Source organism: Crassostrea angulata, unplaced genomic scaffold (assembly GCF_025612915.1).
Source record: "Crassostrea angulata isolate pt1a10 unplaced genomic scaffold, ASM2561291v2 HiC_scaffold_293, whole genome shotgun sequence".
NCBI lineage: Eukaryota > Metazoa > Mollusca > Bivalvia > Ostreida > Ostreidae > Magallana > Magallana angulata.
In genome coordinates this window covers 10,448-28,658 of record NW_026441846.1, presented here as the reverse complement: position 1 = coordinate 28,658, position 18,211 = coordinate 10,448, and the positions used below count along the sequence as shown (strand labels likewise).

The window sequence follows — 18,211 nt, the reverse complement described above, 5'->3', positions numbered from 1 at the left end:
TTTAGCTTACATACTTTTGTACATTAACAGTAATTTAGTTAATTTCTCATACTCAACAATCAATATACGGTATTAGTTAAATATAAACAAAGACAGCATTTTATTGTTTAAATAACTGAAAAAGAGTTTATTAACATTTATTACAGGTTAATAGTCAGACAGTCAATAGTGTTGGTATAACATGTATAAGGTATATACACTTATTCACACACAGAGTCACTTTGTCACTGTTTAGAGATGTACATGTATTTCATTACATATTATTTAAAGTTTGTTTACATGCAATATTGGATTTTTTTCACGTTTCCCGTTGCTATCTCACCCACAAAGAGGTTGTCTCTGGTGTCCACACATAAAGCATATGGACCCTGTAAGCGAAAGTTGTCAATGTAGCGGAGGAACTGTCCGTCCTGATCCAGGATGTGGATACGGTGGTTGTGAAAGTCTGCTGTCAGGATCCGACCCTGGCTGTCTGTTGTGATGCCGCCTGGACCAAATGATTCCTTGGTACTAGAGGGAGGACCAGTGTAGGTAAACCGGAGTTTTCCGGCCTGGTTGACCACCACTACTGCACGGGCTTTTAAGTCTGACACACAGATATCTAGGTTCCTGTTTTCACTGATGTAATAACCAGATGAATAGAGAGGCCGTCCATTGTCATTGAATTGAATACATAGTTTCTCTGTTGAGCCAGAGTAACGCACAACTTTTGATTGTTTATCATCAGTGTTCATGACAACCAAGAGGTCACCAGAGGAGGTACTACAGACGCCGCGAGGGTTCCAACCCTGTAGTCTGATCACTGGCTGTATCTGTGTATTCTTCACTATGTTTACAGTTCCATCAAAGTAATCAGTATAAACTAGATCCCCACTCCTTGTCACTGCTATGTCCTGTGGACCGTTCCCTGACTTGGTTTGGATTGACTTCAATGGTTTTCCCAAGAGATTATAGAGTCTTATAATATGATCATTACCACCAGTCCATATATCTTCATCACTCAGACAGGTCACACTAGTTATTGGGTTTTTTCCATTAGGGTATCCCTTAAACTCGGTGCTGATTTTCATAATTATCCGTGGTACATCAATGAGCGGTCTGTTCGGAAGAGAAGACTCAGCACCGGGGGATTCCATAGTGTAGCATTGATCTTCTGTTTTGATAGATAACGCAGACAGAGAACCAAACTGTTGATAAAGCTGTTCTTTATTTATCTTCTGAGGGGTAAAACTTGGTAAGGACACTGTGAGTTTTGGAGGCAATCTTTTGAATTTATCATTCCTGGATTTATAGGCAGAGACAACGCTGACATCATTGGAGTTTAGTAGTATCTTTAGTTCAGCAATGCTCTTTGTGATTTCAGAAATGGTGCGTTTGATTTCATCCTCTTGTTTATTTAGGACAGCCAGGTATTTGGTGTCCATTTCACCAAGATCTGATTTCAGTTTCTGGATAGTAATGTCTATTTCTCTGTGCAAGTCTTCTCCATGTTTGTCAAAAGCTGTTGTTATTTTCATAGAGTTTTGAGGCAGATCAGCTCTCTGAACTGGGAAGCTAAGGTTATTTCTTGATATTTAGGATAAATTGATTTTTCTAATTCTTGTAAATCTTTCTCTAAGACTTTCTTTTGAAGTTCTAGTGATTTGGCAATGTCAACAAATTCATGACCTTTGTGTTCTTTAGAAGAAGCACACTGCACACAGATAGGAATGTCACATTGTTCACAGTAATGTACACTTATGTTTGAAGGGTGTGTTGGACATTTTGCAGTAGCTCCATGCTTTTCAAATGGCACAACTTTGTGTTCTTTTGATAAATCTGAGAGATGTTCCCCCACACAGGCTTTACACAGATGTATGTGACAAATGTCACAGTACATAGGGGGGCCCAGGGTCTCACAGAGACGACACCGTAGCACATCCTGGGCCCAAGTTCGTGTGGCCATAATCAGTCACCTGGTAGTTTTTCTAAGAAAGTTCTGCAATTTAAAAAAAATGAGCACCTGAATGAATTGAGTCAACACAAAAAAAAATCACTAGTTGATCAAAATCTAACATTCATTTATAAGCAAGTTTTCCAAAAATATCCTGCTTCGAAGAATATTAATGGTCTCGCAAAAGCTCCAACAAATATTAATCATCTGATCAAATGTTTATTCAAATAAATGCGCAGATCTAGATGTAGGTTAGGTGTCCTTTGTACACCCTTTTCCTTCTGGGAAATTAAAATTTCTTCAATTTACAGAATAAAATTTCAATATCATAAATATGCCTCGGAACCCCCCCCCCCCCTCCCCCCGGGCAAACGTAAATTATATCAATTGCGCGCTTTTATTAAATTATAACCAAAACCAATAAGGTCAAAAATATTGGCGATATTATGGATAATTTCAGTTGTTTTAAACGTACATTTAATAACAATTATAAAGACTTGTTCGTTCCACATAAGTCAGTTAATGATACAAAAAACTATGAGAACAAACCTTAACATTCAACGTTTCAACGTGGCGCTTGTTGTGCTGTATTCAATCGCAACTTCTCGGGCCTTTCCTGCAAGCTCGGAAAAACACCTCGCATGTATTACCTAGGCGTCCATAGGGGTACAATCTGTCAAACACTATACGCATCATATATAATCTGACACATATAATACCAGAACAAATAATATATTGAAACATTTATATATATTAAAAAAATTATCATAACAAAATAAAGAACATAAAAAAATGTGGGTTTATCCCGAATAACTTTAAAATTGTCCCTAATTTCATTTATATGATCAAAGAAACATGAACAGATCTTGATTAATAAAGAGTTTATCCTACAAAATTATTATTCAAAAGTTTATAAAGATCCATCTGTTACACAATTTTTCAGATATAAAGCTGAAAAATGGTGTTTGGTAAACTGTTGAAATTTATCAGGTCACCAGGTCATTACCACTTAAAAATCAGGTCATTATAACCCTTGTTTTTTTAACTGCTCAATAAAAATAATTTAAAGGAATTTTCAAAATATTTTTTGTGTTTTTTTGTAGGAAACAGTGTGATCTATACAACGAAATAAAAATATTGTTCTATTTCATTGTACAAATCAGTATTTTACAAAATAAATGCCATCAGGTCATCAGGTCATTATACAAAAAATCAGGACATTATACCACTGAAAAAATTATATGCTCTGAAAAATTTATTTGAAAGAAGTTAAAAATTATTTCTTATGTTTTTCTGAGAGAAAATAGTATTATCTGTATAAATATGTAAAAATATTGTTCTTATATCATTGCACAAATCAGTATTTTACAAAATACACGCCATCAGGTCATCAGGACATTATACATATCAGGTCATTATACACTTCCGGCGTCCATGACAACCCCCTGTTTGTAAAACTTGAAATAAATAGAACACATTTTACGATCTGTTGAGATGTGAGCTATACTTCATTAAAGTAAACGATACATGCACACTAAAATATAACACAGAAGCGACATACAAGACTGTCTAGCCGATACTTATTTTAATGGGAAGCGACTCCATTTTGTATAAAATTCTAACATCCGGTGACATTCTTGGTGTTTTTCCGAGTTTGCCGGAAAGGCCCGAGAAGTTGTGATTGGTGCTGTATTTTTACTTCCAATCACATGATTTATTTATGTACGTAAATAAGTGGTGGATTGACGGGGGTGTTTTATTATGTAAGACGGGCGTACTCTTTATTTTGGCAATAAACTTAAACGAAATACAGGCACAATAATACTGCTTATACTTTTACCAACTCATGTGAGATGATATCCGGTTGTTTAAAATCGGCAATTTTCTTGAAATTGATTTTTAAAAAAGCCTACTTTCATTTTTTGATGAACTACTCCAAAAGATGTTGGCAATAAACTACGAATGGATCTGCTCGCACCAATTATACATGCACTTGCACCATTATCCTCTTTCTGGGGACTCTGTGAGAGAATTAAGGAAGTACAAAATAGATAAGCTAATTTTATCGCATCGCTTGAAGAGTCATATCTAAATATAGACACATTACGTAGTCGACTACATTTACATAGCGGGTATGTTCCGTATATTGACAGCGTGTTCTAAGATCATTCTATGGAGTTACATGGAAATGTCTGATTTAGGCTCTTCAAAACCATCAGAGTTGTATTTATAATCATTGCATGTTTCTATAGTATCTACATGTAGATAAACGCCAAGTCCAGATAAAACGATTGAACAAATTTATCCGTACATATTTTCATTAACATACTGCTTCATTACTGATTCATATTTTTTAAAATGATTTTTTTTAAATTTAGCTTTTAACAACCTGTACATGTATTTCGGAAATCGGCGTACCCGCTTATATCATAAAAAAGGGGGCAAAATCAACTTTCTACATAATTACATGTATATATGCGTACATTGTTTTGAAATCCTATGAATGTTTATAATTCAAATTTATAAAGGGGACTTCACACGGACACAGCAAGAAATCTTGAAAAAAATTAAGCACGCATGCAAAATATTACATTGACAAGCGTTTAAATAAATTTATTCTGACATTCTTAAATTTTCAATATATATATATGTTACCTTTTCATGCGATTAAAAGAAAAATGTATAAAAACATTCCAACTGTTTCGGGATTCGAATCCCTATCCAAAAAATCGGTCATAATTACTTCCTATTCTCTTTAAGTTACCACTCGACTAACCTAGACGCGGCTTTTAGATGGGGACATTAAGAAAGAGTTCTTACATTTCAAAGGTATGAATGATTTTCCCCCAAAAATTAGATTTTTTAAAAATATGCCTCTATGAAACAAAAAAAACCGGAAATGGCAGTTTTCAAGAAATTGTCCTAATCTAAACGTTAAGAATAAATTAATTTTGTTTCAAGGAGACAGTTTTTTACAACAATGAGGATTCCTCTTTTATTAAGCGTGAATTCTGCCACATTTGTCTGTGTAACTATTTTCAATTCTATATAATGTTCTTATAAAAGTTAATATCAACTCTCTGGATAAAATTCTACCCTGCTTTATATAGTACAACGTTGCTAGCAAAAAAGGAATTATATCAAATTCTGTAACTTTCATTCTTTCATTTTATCTGAAACTCCGGCCCTTAAGAGAAAATTAGCATAGGAACTACAACACCTTCTTTAATACTAGTAATATTTTCTTTTGAATATAATCTATAAATATTTCAAATTTGAAAAAAAAATCCGACCTCGCAATTTTTGCTTACATTGTCCAAAACCTACCAATTGAACCTCCTTTGAATGGAGAGTAAAAAAAAAAATATCGATCGTTATGATTTGCTTTGCCACTTTTCAAGATATCACAAATGTCTGTGCTGCCTCTTATACAGGAGACCTTTTGTTACTTAAAGACACTGAAATAAATTATAACTGGCAAATTAAGGTAACTTCTGATGTAATATATTGTAAAACTAGTGCTCGTGAAGTCTCTATTAAGACGATAATTTGCATCACTTATCATGCAGTCTCTAAAAAGAAATTGTATAATTCAAATTTAATTGAAATTCAACAGTATGACTGCCATAACCATGTAATTAAAATAAATCAAAATAAAGAAAATTTGACCATTGGTTTTCCATTAATTGAGGTTTAAGTATATTTGACGGAGGTAAAAATTAATAAAAATCCTAGATGACGTCATCATATCTTACCTTTGACCTTTTGATATGACATTGAAATTTATTGTGTATAAAGTATAAATACTTAGAGATAGTTGTGACCAAATTTCAGTTCTTTACTATGATAGAAACACAAGTTACACATTTTGCAATGATAGATTTTTTGATAGAAGTCTAAATTGCACAAAAAGCACGCGGATTCAACTCAAATGTAGGTTCCGAAATAATTAAAATATTCTCTACCTCAATTTGTTTATGCTATGAGTGATTGATGAGTATGATTAACATTATTTTCTTAAGATAATTAATTGAAATTAACTTTTACATATTATTAAGCCATCATTTTGTCTATTTTAGAAAATATTTCAAAGTAAGGATTTCACGGGTGTTTCGTACTACCTTAAATGAAAAAAAAAAGAAAATGAACAGTAAAATTGGGGTCATAGGTAGCTATATGCTAAATCAATTAAAAAAAACCCCTTCTTTAATTTTCAATAAACTACCCGGAGAACGTCCTAATATAATAGAAACACTAAAAATCTAATTCACTGGAATCAAGCTTCGCTAATTAATAATCAGCGAAAATTCTTTTAAAAAATCCGGAAATCATCTGGATTTTTTGGATTTTACAAACTTGCGCATGCACATTACATTCTCGCTAAATAATGGGAGGCTCTTTTGTTTATGTTTCCAAAATATTACATTTGCATTGATATACTCAGAAACGATAATAGAAATACGTGTAAATTTCCATTGGAAATTTGCTATATATTCTGTTCATCAAAGAAAATATGGGAGATAAGTTTAACTTAGTGCATTAAATATGAAAAAGCCCGAGAGTTCTAAGTGTCAACTTGGTGTGTAAAGAACAAGTGCACTTAAGCTATAAAGAATGGGCCCTTTTTCAGTGCCGTTTATATGTAGAAAATATCATCAAATTGCTTTTTTCTCATAATAGTTAAGCAATCATGGATACTTTTGATTTATATGCACGCTTAAATTTACCAAAATTAGAATACAATTTAAAAAATTGAGGATTTTTAAATGCCTATAAATAATCTAAATCCGGAAAAATCGAACCGAACCTACTTGAATTGTGTCTATTTAAATCAGAGAGAGGAGACATTTAAATCAACATTGCTCTGTTGGTGGATCGATTGGCGCGTTTGCTGAATTATACTTTATGCATTATTTTACGTCTGAAAAAAAATCGAATGAAGCTTTGAAGTTGCATATTACCATAGTGACAAACAAACATTCCTGACCATACAAAGATGAAGGAAAGCGATCTAAAACGTGTCAATGTTTTACAGTGAGCACATTTGACAAACGTTTACCTGGATAGAAACCACGTGATTGTTTGAAATAATTTATTCCATGCGTGAGTTTAAACATGGGTCACGCAGGTAATCGATTTCGCTTGCTATAGGAAAAACCTTGAAATTTTCATACGTTTTTCATGTTTTAGGTACCAGCCTAACCGAGTACAAACTTCTTACTTTCACAGGAGTTTACTAAATGTATAATGCGTATATTGTCTTTTCCACAAGTTTGTACTCGGTTAGGCTGACAGTAAACAAAGGCTTTAAAATGAATGCCTGTCCTCGATTTACTATACAAAATCACTAATGTCTGCGGACCCCTACTATGTTTTAAAGCTTCGTGCTTTTCATAAACAATAATTTCAGCGCTAAAACGTGTTAATTCTTATGGAATAGATATCAATAGATAATGTTAGGAAAAAAAATATGCTTAATTTGATTCTTCATTTTTTCACTTTTCACCGGGGCCCATAAGTGCACTCGTCCTTCGAAGTGACTAAAAGCGTTGGTAAAAAGTGTTGAATTTCTTCATCAATATGAATTAAATCTATAATTGAAAGGTATATATTGACAGCCTCAAAATGGTTACAACAGAAACTACATAGTCTTGAAAGAAGACCAGCTGCAAAAAGTAAGAATTAATTCTACAATATCTGTAGGAATCCGTTTCTGATATTGAAATTCATTTGTTTTATTATCTCTTAAATCTCAGACGTTTGAACATGTAAATAAATGACAAGTAGGAAAATATCTTACAAATCGATATAACTACCTGGCAAGTCGACAAAGAGATCTGACTATTCGCCAAAGTCTGACAGAAGGAAGGACAGATTTGATAACAAAATCAACTGACAATTTGTAACGGTTGCCATTATATAAATAGTGCCCGTTAGGGAGGGTAACAGTTGAAATTGACACCCTGAAAAAACCCATTGTCAACCAACGCGAAGCATTCGGAAAGAAGGATAAACTATTACAATGTCCTCCATCATATGGTTTCGTTTTTATGATATTGTTTTAAGTTAAATACTTAACTGAAATTTAACTAGTTTTGCGACGTGGCACATCCTCTCCATTTATTATAGACATTATAAAGTTAACCGCTTCTAATAAACAGTGATATTATTGTCCAAAATCTTACCAACAAATATTGTTTTGTAGCAATATGGAACCACCGGCTCTTTGGAATACAGGAAATGAACAACCAAAAGAGGAACACTATGACCAGTGTGATTAAAAATGAAAGAGACATAAACATGTAAAATGTATTTTATATATATCTAAACAAGAAAGAACATTTGATATTTTAAGGTACGACTCAGTTTCCCTTCATTTCTGTTGTTTGGGGAAAGTGTGTACTTCCCTTAAGTCATTTTGAAGTTATTGACATTAGTTTGAACATTTTTCTTGCTTGTTGTTAAAACACTTGGATAGCATTTTTCATAAGATCAATGCAAATACTATGTTTCAATCAAATGTTTAAAGATAAAATATGAAATAAAAAATGATGACATCTGCTTAAAAATTTATACGAGCTATGTTCAAATCATTTTAAAAATTGATGAGCGGTTTTATTGTTTTTTGTTCTTTTTTAAGTGGTCATTGTCTGTCGAAACAGGAAAGGGGCACGTGGCCTCAGGAGATCCTGTGAAACCTTTAACTTTGTTGGTGGAGCACAAACATGAGTGCTTCTTCTGAAGAACTATGTCAATTGGGTATTGCTATGATGTACTCCTGACTACATCAGACATACTGTCTTAATCAAGTTGCTTCCAATCATCAATACCGTAATCAGCCGTTGCTGAAAGTTTTTTTTGTCGAGTGAGGCGATGGCAATGTCTTTCTATGCTACTTTTCTTGCTCGTGGCATAGTCTCAATCGGCACATTTAAAAGACTTCTGCCTTCGCTGTCTTCAGCATTCCCAACTCGCCCTCATTTGCGATCCTACACTTTACATTCGACAAAAAAATACCACGTGTCAATTTCACTAACTTTAAAACAATCAACAACAAAACAACCACAAAATGTATGCATGTCTACTTTTAGATTTTAAAGCTCTAAGCATTGTAATCGACTTCGTAGTCCGGTTACTAGGTAAGGTTTAAGCACGCTGCAGTCTCATGTTATCGAGTGCGCCACTCCGCATTTCAATATCCAAGGTCCTTCAGCAACAAGAAAATTATCTTGAGATTTCTCGCTGACAATCTGATCATCCATCTCTCAACCAGGTTTTCCTAAGGTTATATCAGGTTTCTCCCTGAAGGATCTGAGAAAGTCATTTTTACATTCTATCACAACTTATTTTCCCTTAAGAATTGCATGCGACCGTGTAAGAAACACGTTCCCTCTGTACTTTGAATTGCCCCGTTGTGTTTGTAATGAATGGTATCTTGCAATTTGTTTAAAAACTCTCGTCTTTTTAAGATATAGACACACGTATGTGAATTTGATTTGGCATATAATTGGGTTTTAAGTTAGAAAATTGTAATCTTGTGATATTCTTTTTTTGAACGGAAAACAGATTCCTTAACACCTCTTTTAAAACGTAAATACATGTATTATCATAATAGTGGGTTATTTTAAGACCCACTTGCCCAACTTTTCGATTAAAATCTTTTCGCAAGATTTTCCATATCAAGTAACTGGCTTTCTCATTATGTTTCAAATTCATAAAAGTAAAATGCTCTATACATTAACAGAAGTAAACTCAAAACGAGAGAAAGATAATTAAAAAGTTTACATTACAAATATATAAAAACTAACGTAATTACTCAAAGAACTGTTAATTATTCAAATTCAATTAATCAACTAAGTAAATGTTATCACATAGCAAATACTATTGAAGTTGCATATTTACAGTTTAAACATTTAAATCTGTGTAGTGAATATCTGAAATTTTGAAATGTTGAAAATATTTGCCTAGGACTCATTTGTTTTATAAGGGAACGGTAAGTATTTTCCATGCCGTAAAACTGCAATAAAACATCTCTTTAAAATAAAACGTTTTGTCAATAAAAATACGGGCTGTGTTGGCAGCAAGACATATATTTGTAATTCATCTGATTGGTAGCAGAAATATTTATGTTAAAAACAAACTTTGGGGAGGTCCATTGATTTGTTTGATTTAAGGGGATGGGCGGCCATCTTTTACATTTGAGGATAAGAATGTAAACATTTCTTAACTGGCTTGTTTCTGCCTGAAACTTTCAAAACATGTTGCCAAAAGATATAGAAGCAGAAAATTCCTACATGTCATTTTGTTTGAAAAGTATACATACAAGAACGGAACAATGCCTTTTTAATCATCCAGAACAGCAATCAAACTGCGCAGGTACAGACTTATTTTGAAATCTGAACACATATGAAGGGGATTATTGGTGTCCTCTCTACAACATTTGTTGAGCAAAAATTTAAATTTTGCTCATTTAAGGTGTAAATCTGCCTCCGTTAGGGTACTCTATTTTTATCGGTCGGCATGGGATCTTTTTGTAGAAAGAGAAAAACCAAGTTTATACTTGTGTCTATGAAGACACATTGACGCTATATGCATCCCCTTAAAGAAATGTTTACATTCTTATCCATAAATGTACAAAATGGCCGCACATCCCCTTTAAGCATTTATGACTTACATTTATGGCTAATAAATTTAAGCCATAAACAAAACCGCCTTGCATTTTGTTGCTCTTCTTTATAAAGGCACTTGGAATATTTCCAATTCACATTTGCCCCTGAAAAGGTAATGACACTCCTGATACGAAAAACTTTATCTGTTCGAACTAGATGATATTCCCCTCACAAACCTCTAACTGAACTTTCCCATTTTATGCACACATCATTTATCCTTACAGCCGTAGAGTTGTTAACTCAAAACTCATTGTTTGTTCACAAAATTATTTTTTTGGTTAACTATAAATCTATTGTGGTATAGAAAATCTAATTAAAAAAAAAACTTAGGATAAATAAATAAATATATATATATATATATATATATATATATATATATATATATATACATATATATACAGACCCTGAAACGTACTACTACACCAAAAAAGCGTGCGACTTTCGTGCGAGAAACGTTTCGTGTAAACCGTTTAGCGTTTCGCTTAAACCGTTTAGCGTTTCGTGTGAATCGTGAAGCGTTTCGTGTAAACCGTTTAGCGTTTCGGGCAAAGCGTGCAGCGTTTCGGGCAAAGCGTGTAAATCGTTTCGGGCAAAGCGTGCGAGAACCGTGTGAAACGTTCATCAGATTTCATTCGGAACTCTCTGAAAATTTAATTGTTTCAAAATAGCGCTCGTGTTAAACATTACTTTAAACTGATTGGCAAAACTCCTTTGAGATATTCTCGTGAAAAACATCTATAAGAAATGATATATTTATCTTTTTACAAAATTGAATTAATTTTTAATAAAACAAAAAAAAAAGTACGCCTATTGAAAGAAGACTAGTTACTGAGACTATTCGGCTGTGTACAACCAGTACACATAACCTCGGACATCGGGTTAGACCTGCACCTGGCTGAACCTGTCAATCAAACTCTGTGTATTCGTTTTCATTGGATGGTCACGCGTCTCTTTTTTTTTGTCATTAGCCAATAGAAATTTAATGACTTCAAGGTAGTCGGAATCAGTATTTGATGATGCAGACAATTTCAATGATAGTTTATTTAACATTAATTTGAACAAAATTAAAAGTAAACATAGAGAGAAAATATTCTGTTCATTTCTATGAAACGCAGGAAGTAAATTCTTCTGAATCCCGATTAAAAATATTTCTACAAGTTATTATCTTAATTATCTAAACACTGATAACGGAAAACAACAAGTAATTAACACACTGAAATTTTCCTAAAATGTACACATGCAATTAATTATTACGGGAATCTATATGCATGGTACTTAATTCAAATAGATTATGATAGATATATTGAACGCGTTATGCGGGGCGCCGGTTATGTATACGAATATTGAGACAAAAATCTAAATCATTTTTTATTTTTTGTTTTTTCCGAAATCCAAAATAGTAATGACAACATTCTTTATTGTTTAATCAATTGATTTTTCTCTGTGATGTTATGTACGGAACATTTATTTACGCGAATGATTCGACATAAAAAATTAATCGGTTGTTGTATAGCATGTTTCTTACTTATGTGACTAATTTTATTTTACATAACTTTCAAAATTATCAATGTAAATAATTACAGGTTTATTTACAGTTAGTATTTTTATATCGTATTCTCTGAAACCAATAAAAATATTAATGTGAGAAGAAAAAACAAATCCCGCCGAATACTGAAAAACCGATTTCAGTTTGTAATCATACGGATTTTATTTTTGGTATTGAATATTGTGTTGCGGTAACTTTTTTCTCTGGAATTTTTATTGTTTACGGGACTAATAGGAATCATGGATATTTCTTTTAGGCAATAAATATATTTATAGAAGTAATATTTTTGGTTATTCTGTGAATAAATTATTTTTTGCTCTAAATATAAGTACCAAATTAATCTAATTAATCTATTAGATACTTATGTACATATATGTTTCTAATATCAGTATTTTCTATTATTTCGTGTTTTCATAAAATTAATTCTTACAAACAGAGTCAGGGTAAAAATCCGAGAGGACCCGAATCGATTAGGATAAAAGCGTGTCCAAAGCGTGTGAAAAGCGAGCAAATCGTTTCGTGCGAGAATCGTTTCGTGTAAACCGTTCAGCGTTTCGTGTAAATCGTTTAGCGTTTCGGGCAAAGCGTGCAGCGTTTCGTGTAAACCGTTCAGCGTTTCGTGTGAACCGTTTAGCGAGCGTGTAGCGAGCGTGCAGCGAGCGTGTGGTGTAGTAGTACGTTTCAGGGTCTGTATATATATATATATATATATATATATATATAACCGAATGTTATCACATAGCTGCAAACGAAACCGTCTGACGTGTCATTTAGGTGCCAACGGGACTTGGGGCGAAAAATCGGTTTGCACCTATGTCCGATCGGGTTTTTTAAATCGCTCTAACTCGGCGAATCGCGAACTGACACCAGGTAAACTTTAATCATGATAAGGAGAGTTCTTTCAGACGTTAAATTTTAGTTTTGAAATAATTATTTGATACATAATAACTTAAAGCCAGTAAAGTTTTTGAGGGTACCCATTCAGGAAGTATATATCTCCGGCCGAGCGATTCCGTCTGAGATGTCATTTAGGAGCAAACGTCGGTTTTTTGAAGATTTCTTTCTAAAATTTGATACATATGTCAACAAAAAGCTCAGAGCAAATCGCTAATATTATGACTTATTTTTTTGAGGTACTGCGCTATGCATATGTATCTAGTTTTCAAAAGATATTGCCGTCGACAGAAATTTTAGTGCTCATTTTCAGCTGTATTGTTTTTGTATATAATTTTAAGCTTCTACGCATGCTTGACCCAATAATGTGAACGAGAAGGAGAAAGAAATGGCGATCGATATGTTCGGCTAAGTATGGTTTTACCGATCTGTACACGATTACGGCTTGTTATAAAGATGTGTCAGTGAAGAAAGTGAATACAAGAGAGCTGTACTTTAGATTAACGGATTATATTTTTGTCGGTTTTCATTTTGTGTTGGACTAAACGAAAACGTCGCGTGTGGATATGTGGTAAGAAAACTTGCTCATTGTTTGTCAACGTGAAAAAGGTGTAAAAAAAAGAATTAACAGACTAAAAATGTGGGTACTTAGAATATTTGAAATATACGCCGCAAGATCTGAACAAATCTAACCAAGCTTGTTTTAAAACACAAAAAGATGAGAATAGTACCATGTCTTATCTCAGTTTGATGTTTTTGTTATATTCTCTTAAAAGATGATTAGCCCATGCACATTCTCGAATCTGAGAGATAAATACAAAATAATCAAAATTGTTCTTGTAATACTACATACGTCTATATCCTTTTATATAAAAGACGTATTAATATAATAAATGTAATTAGGTTTATTAAAATATCTCGTGTATTGGCACGACATAGTTTATCAAGATACATATTTTAATCAAACTACTTTGTTTCGTCTAATTAATATCAGTACAGATACAGACTGTGGTTAATTTCTTGATCATATCAATTTCGCGAAGAGCTTTGTTTACATTTTACAGCCAAGGTCATGTTAGCTTCTCTCAGCGGCTGTGTTACTGATAACGGAGAAAAACCAGATGTCATTAAATATATGGAAAACACAGACAATCAGAATTGGGGAATGCCGACTAAATTCATAACGATAAAGATTTTAGATCAACAATCAACATTACAGGTACATGAAGTGGTTTTTATTTTGGTTTTATTTTTATAATTTCTTTCTTTTTGAAAAAGCAGACTACGCACACTTATGAATAAACACCTAACCATATTACGTTGTGTTTACTTGCCTACGTGGAGAAAAAATAATAAAAAAAATAAGAAAATGAAAAAATGGTCATAATAACAATAAAACTGATATAAGCAGCAAAATATTGAATATACAAGTTTGTATTGCACCATATCTTTCAATATTGTAATTTAGTTTTAAGTGACAAAGGAAACCAAGCATGGAGATTTATTTTACATAAGACAACAAAATATATATTGTTTCATATAAAGAATTATAAAATTAACGATTTCGTTATGACACGACGATGAAAGTTTGCCAATTATAATATTAGACATATTAAATCCAATTCTTTCAGAGGTCTTTCTATAAATTTATAAACTTAGTTCTTTCCACAGGGTATGTATTTTAAAAACATAAATTATCGTTTCCACTTTATTTTTTTACAAAACACATCTGTCAGTAGTTTTGATATTGATTTTTTAAGGTAGTATCCAACTGGAAGAATTTTGTGTAAAGTTCAAATTTGAAGCCACTATACACAAGAACCTTTGGTTGTTTTAAAACAAATCTTTACAATGTCATATACAGTAAGATCTTCAACACTATAATCCGTTAGATCTTTTTTTTTAATTTTGATTTCAAAAGTTTGTGGTAGACATAAGTCTCGATTTGCTTTAAATTTATCTGATGGTAAAGTTCCTTCTCATTTCAAATCCAGGTAGCTTAATGAAAAGCAACCATATTTTATGGGGTATCTAGGTTCAAATCCTAGTCTGGATTGTATGAATGAGAGACTTAATACCAGGTAATTACTCATTTTTTTGACAATTTCACATTGACAAAATTTACCGAATAAGTGAACTCAAGATCTGGAATTCATTGCTCCTAAACTCGCACAACTCGATCATTTTTGTATTGTCTGCGAATTGTCCTTCAAGCCTCATTTATTTGTTTACATGAAATATTTGTAGGCTAGTTATTCAATGAAGTGTTTGATTAAATTATGTTCATGATCTGTCATAAAATTGAAATTACATATAATTAATAGTCATGCAATTTTTTATCATTTGCTCCATGTAAACATGCAATCAATAATTCATATTCTCTCTCTCTCTCTCTCTCTCTCTCTCTCTCTCTCTCTCTCTCTCTCTCTCTCTCTCTCTTGTTTACACTCCAACGTCTACCCAGTGAGTTATTTTGAGTTATCTTCTCTTTGAACCACGGATGGAGTATTCAAGCCGAAATCGTCTGTCAGTGTGTTTTACTGTGTAATTGATTTCTTAAAATGAAAAGTAATCAAGCTACATGTATTTATCAAGAAACGTTAATTTTATAAACCAATACATTTTTAAATACAATGGTTTTTATATAGTTAGACAACTGCCATTTAAGTAGAATGTCTTTAATTATAGCGCACTTTGTTGTCAGCACCATTCGTAAACTTCTATACTGGATTTTGTCTTTGAAAAAAATTGATACCACGTCATTATTATGAAAATATCAAAAGGATTAATCAAAATAAAATTTCATAACTTCATTTTAGGTGATTTAGACTACTGCTCGAACAACTTTTCGATTAAATCCACAATCATTAATTTAATTATTAATAATGAATGAATCTCTCTCTCTCTCTCTCTCTCTCTCTCTCTCTCATTGTTTACATTCCAACGCATGCACTACATGACCCCAACGAGTTATCTCCTCTTTGACCTGCGGAAAAATGAAATAGAAGTATTGTGAAAAACTAATCCCAGTCATAAAAATATGAAAAGGAAAACGAAATATCTTTATCTAACACACTTACTTTGAATGATAACTAGAATATTATTTTAAGATTCTCATTCTTATAGTTACATGTATTGCCATTTGATTAAAATTTGTGGGGGCCAATTTTTGTGGAATGCTTAAATTTCATTGGTTCATGGGAACGTAATTTCGTGTATTCTTCTATATAGGAAATATGACTTTATAACACTAATTTATTAATTAGTGGAGGACGTTAATTCGTGGATGAGAGATACTCACGTATTCCACAAAAATCATTGAGCAACCACGAAATCTAATGATTCCACAGTATTTAAATGACGTTAAGTTTTCCATTGGGAATAAAAAGATTTTTCCAGAAAAACTTGTTGGTACTAGTGATAAAGCATAGCCCCCCCCCCCCCCCCCCCCCAAACTCTCATTCCTGCACAGTCTTTCCCACAGAAAAATGGGTCTGGTGTGCAATATCCCTCCGGGTGGAAAGGAGGCGCCCTAGCATATTATTTCGTCAAACATTAGATATATCCCCCTCCCCTCCCGGACGGTATAACATCCTCTTCCTGTTTCCAGATTACATTACCTTAATCGTCCGTCAATCTGACATGTTTTACAGTATATTTGATTTTTTAAAAATGGAGAAAAAAATGGTAGAATGAAAACTTGTATTAAGAAATTAAGAAAATAACCAATAATCAAACTATTTAGCAAGAATATCATTGAGTCTTTTAATTGATAAAAAGAAACAACAACAACAGTTAGTATGATTCTGCATATAACGTTTGAGGGCAATCTCTTTAATTTTATCGCATCGTTGTTATAAATTCTTCTTCTTTAAATTTATATTTTTTTTAAACCATAAAAGGTACAAGATGCACAACACATAGATATACATGTACAAACAGCTTGGATGAGCAGAGCTGGCTCAATTTGCTCGTGAAGAACAAACCTCATCAATTTTAGTCATGAATATGCAGAGGGCTTTTTTAGTACGCAGTTAGTATTTGACAATTAAGTACAGAACATTAGAGTATTCGGTTGGACATTATATATCTGATATTTTTTTAATCAAAGAAAATACGATATATTTTAACAGGTATATAAACTCGTCTCCTATTTGAATATTATTCCACAATTTGTAATTCTTTCGTGAGGTTGTAAATTACTCCAGCGAACAACCCCCATAGAGAAACGGTGGTTGCTTGTTCTAGATTTCACAAAAATTACTCAAGAAAATGAGTGACAACGATAGTAAAAATGTCCATTTGGTTTAGTCGTAAATGCAATTTCTTATGAATTATAAATGTATTTGATACATGTAATATTATAATACAAGTTTACAAAAGGGCAATGTCGAACTATATTCAGTTTTGAAGATTCTAACAAACGATAAGAAAAAACTCAGAAAGTGTGGGTGTCAACGAACCCACAACCTAAAAAGCCTAGTTCTATGAGGTTACGTTTCATCTGATGCTCTCATCATAGAGCCATTTCAGTCGCAAAAAGTACATTGTTTAAATGCAATATGCGACTTTGGCCACGAATTACGGACTCATATTAAGTAAAAAAGCAATAAAGTGAATAATTTATTATAGTGACATGTGCTATAAGAAATTAGATGACTGTAAAACAAAATGAATATTGAAACACCCGGCCCATTGGGCCTATCTGCCACTGAAATACAATCATAACATATATGTATTGACAGAAATTACACATTGCGTTTGTGGACAATAAAGATTGTCTATACAGGTTTGTTTTAAGTAAGTATTTAGATGTATGTCTCGGAAAATTTTAAAAATAGGGAAATGATACAGTCTAAGTTAAACATTACTAATGTTTGATTGTATTCGATATTTTTTAATAATTCCATTCTAAAAACGAAAACACTTAATACAATTTTAAAAAATTATACACATGTATTCTTTCATCGAGATAGAGGTTCTCCCTTATATCGTCCTTTTTCAGTTCTAATTTGGAGTATCCCAATTTCCAAAGGTGATTTTTCCTAATCACTCAACTGTTGTGATACAAAATAATATTTTCATAGTACAATGGGTCATTTCTCCATGTATTTTTGATTGAAATCGATTTAATTTCCATCAGACCTTATCTAGACCATGACAAAAATA

The 18,211-nt window shown here is 32.6% G+C and overlaps 1 pseudogene; it reads right to left on the bottom strand.

Annotated features, from left to right (window-relative positions):
• Positions 1-125: 125 nt before the first annotated feature.
• On the bottom strand, positions 126-1,974 carry LOC128170058 (uncharacterized; annotated as a pseudogene).
• Between the last annotated feature and the right edge of the window lie 16,237 nt (positions 1,975-18,211).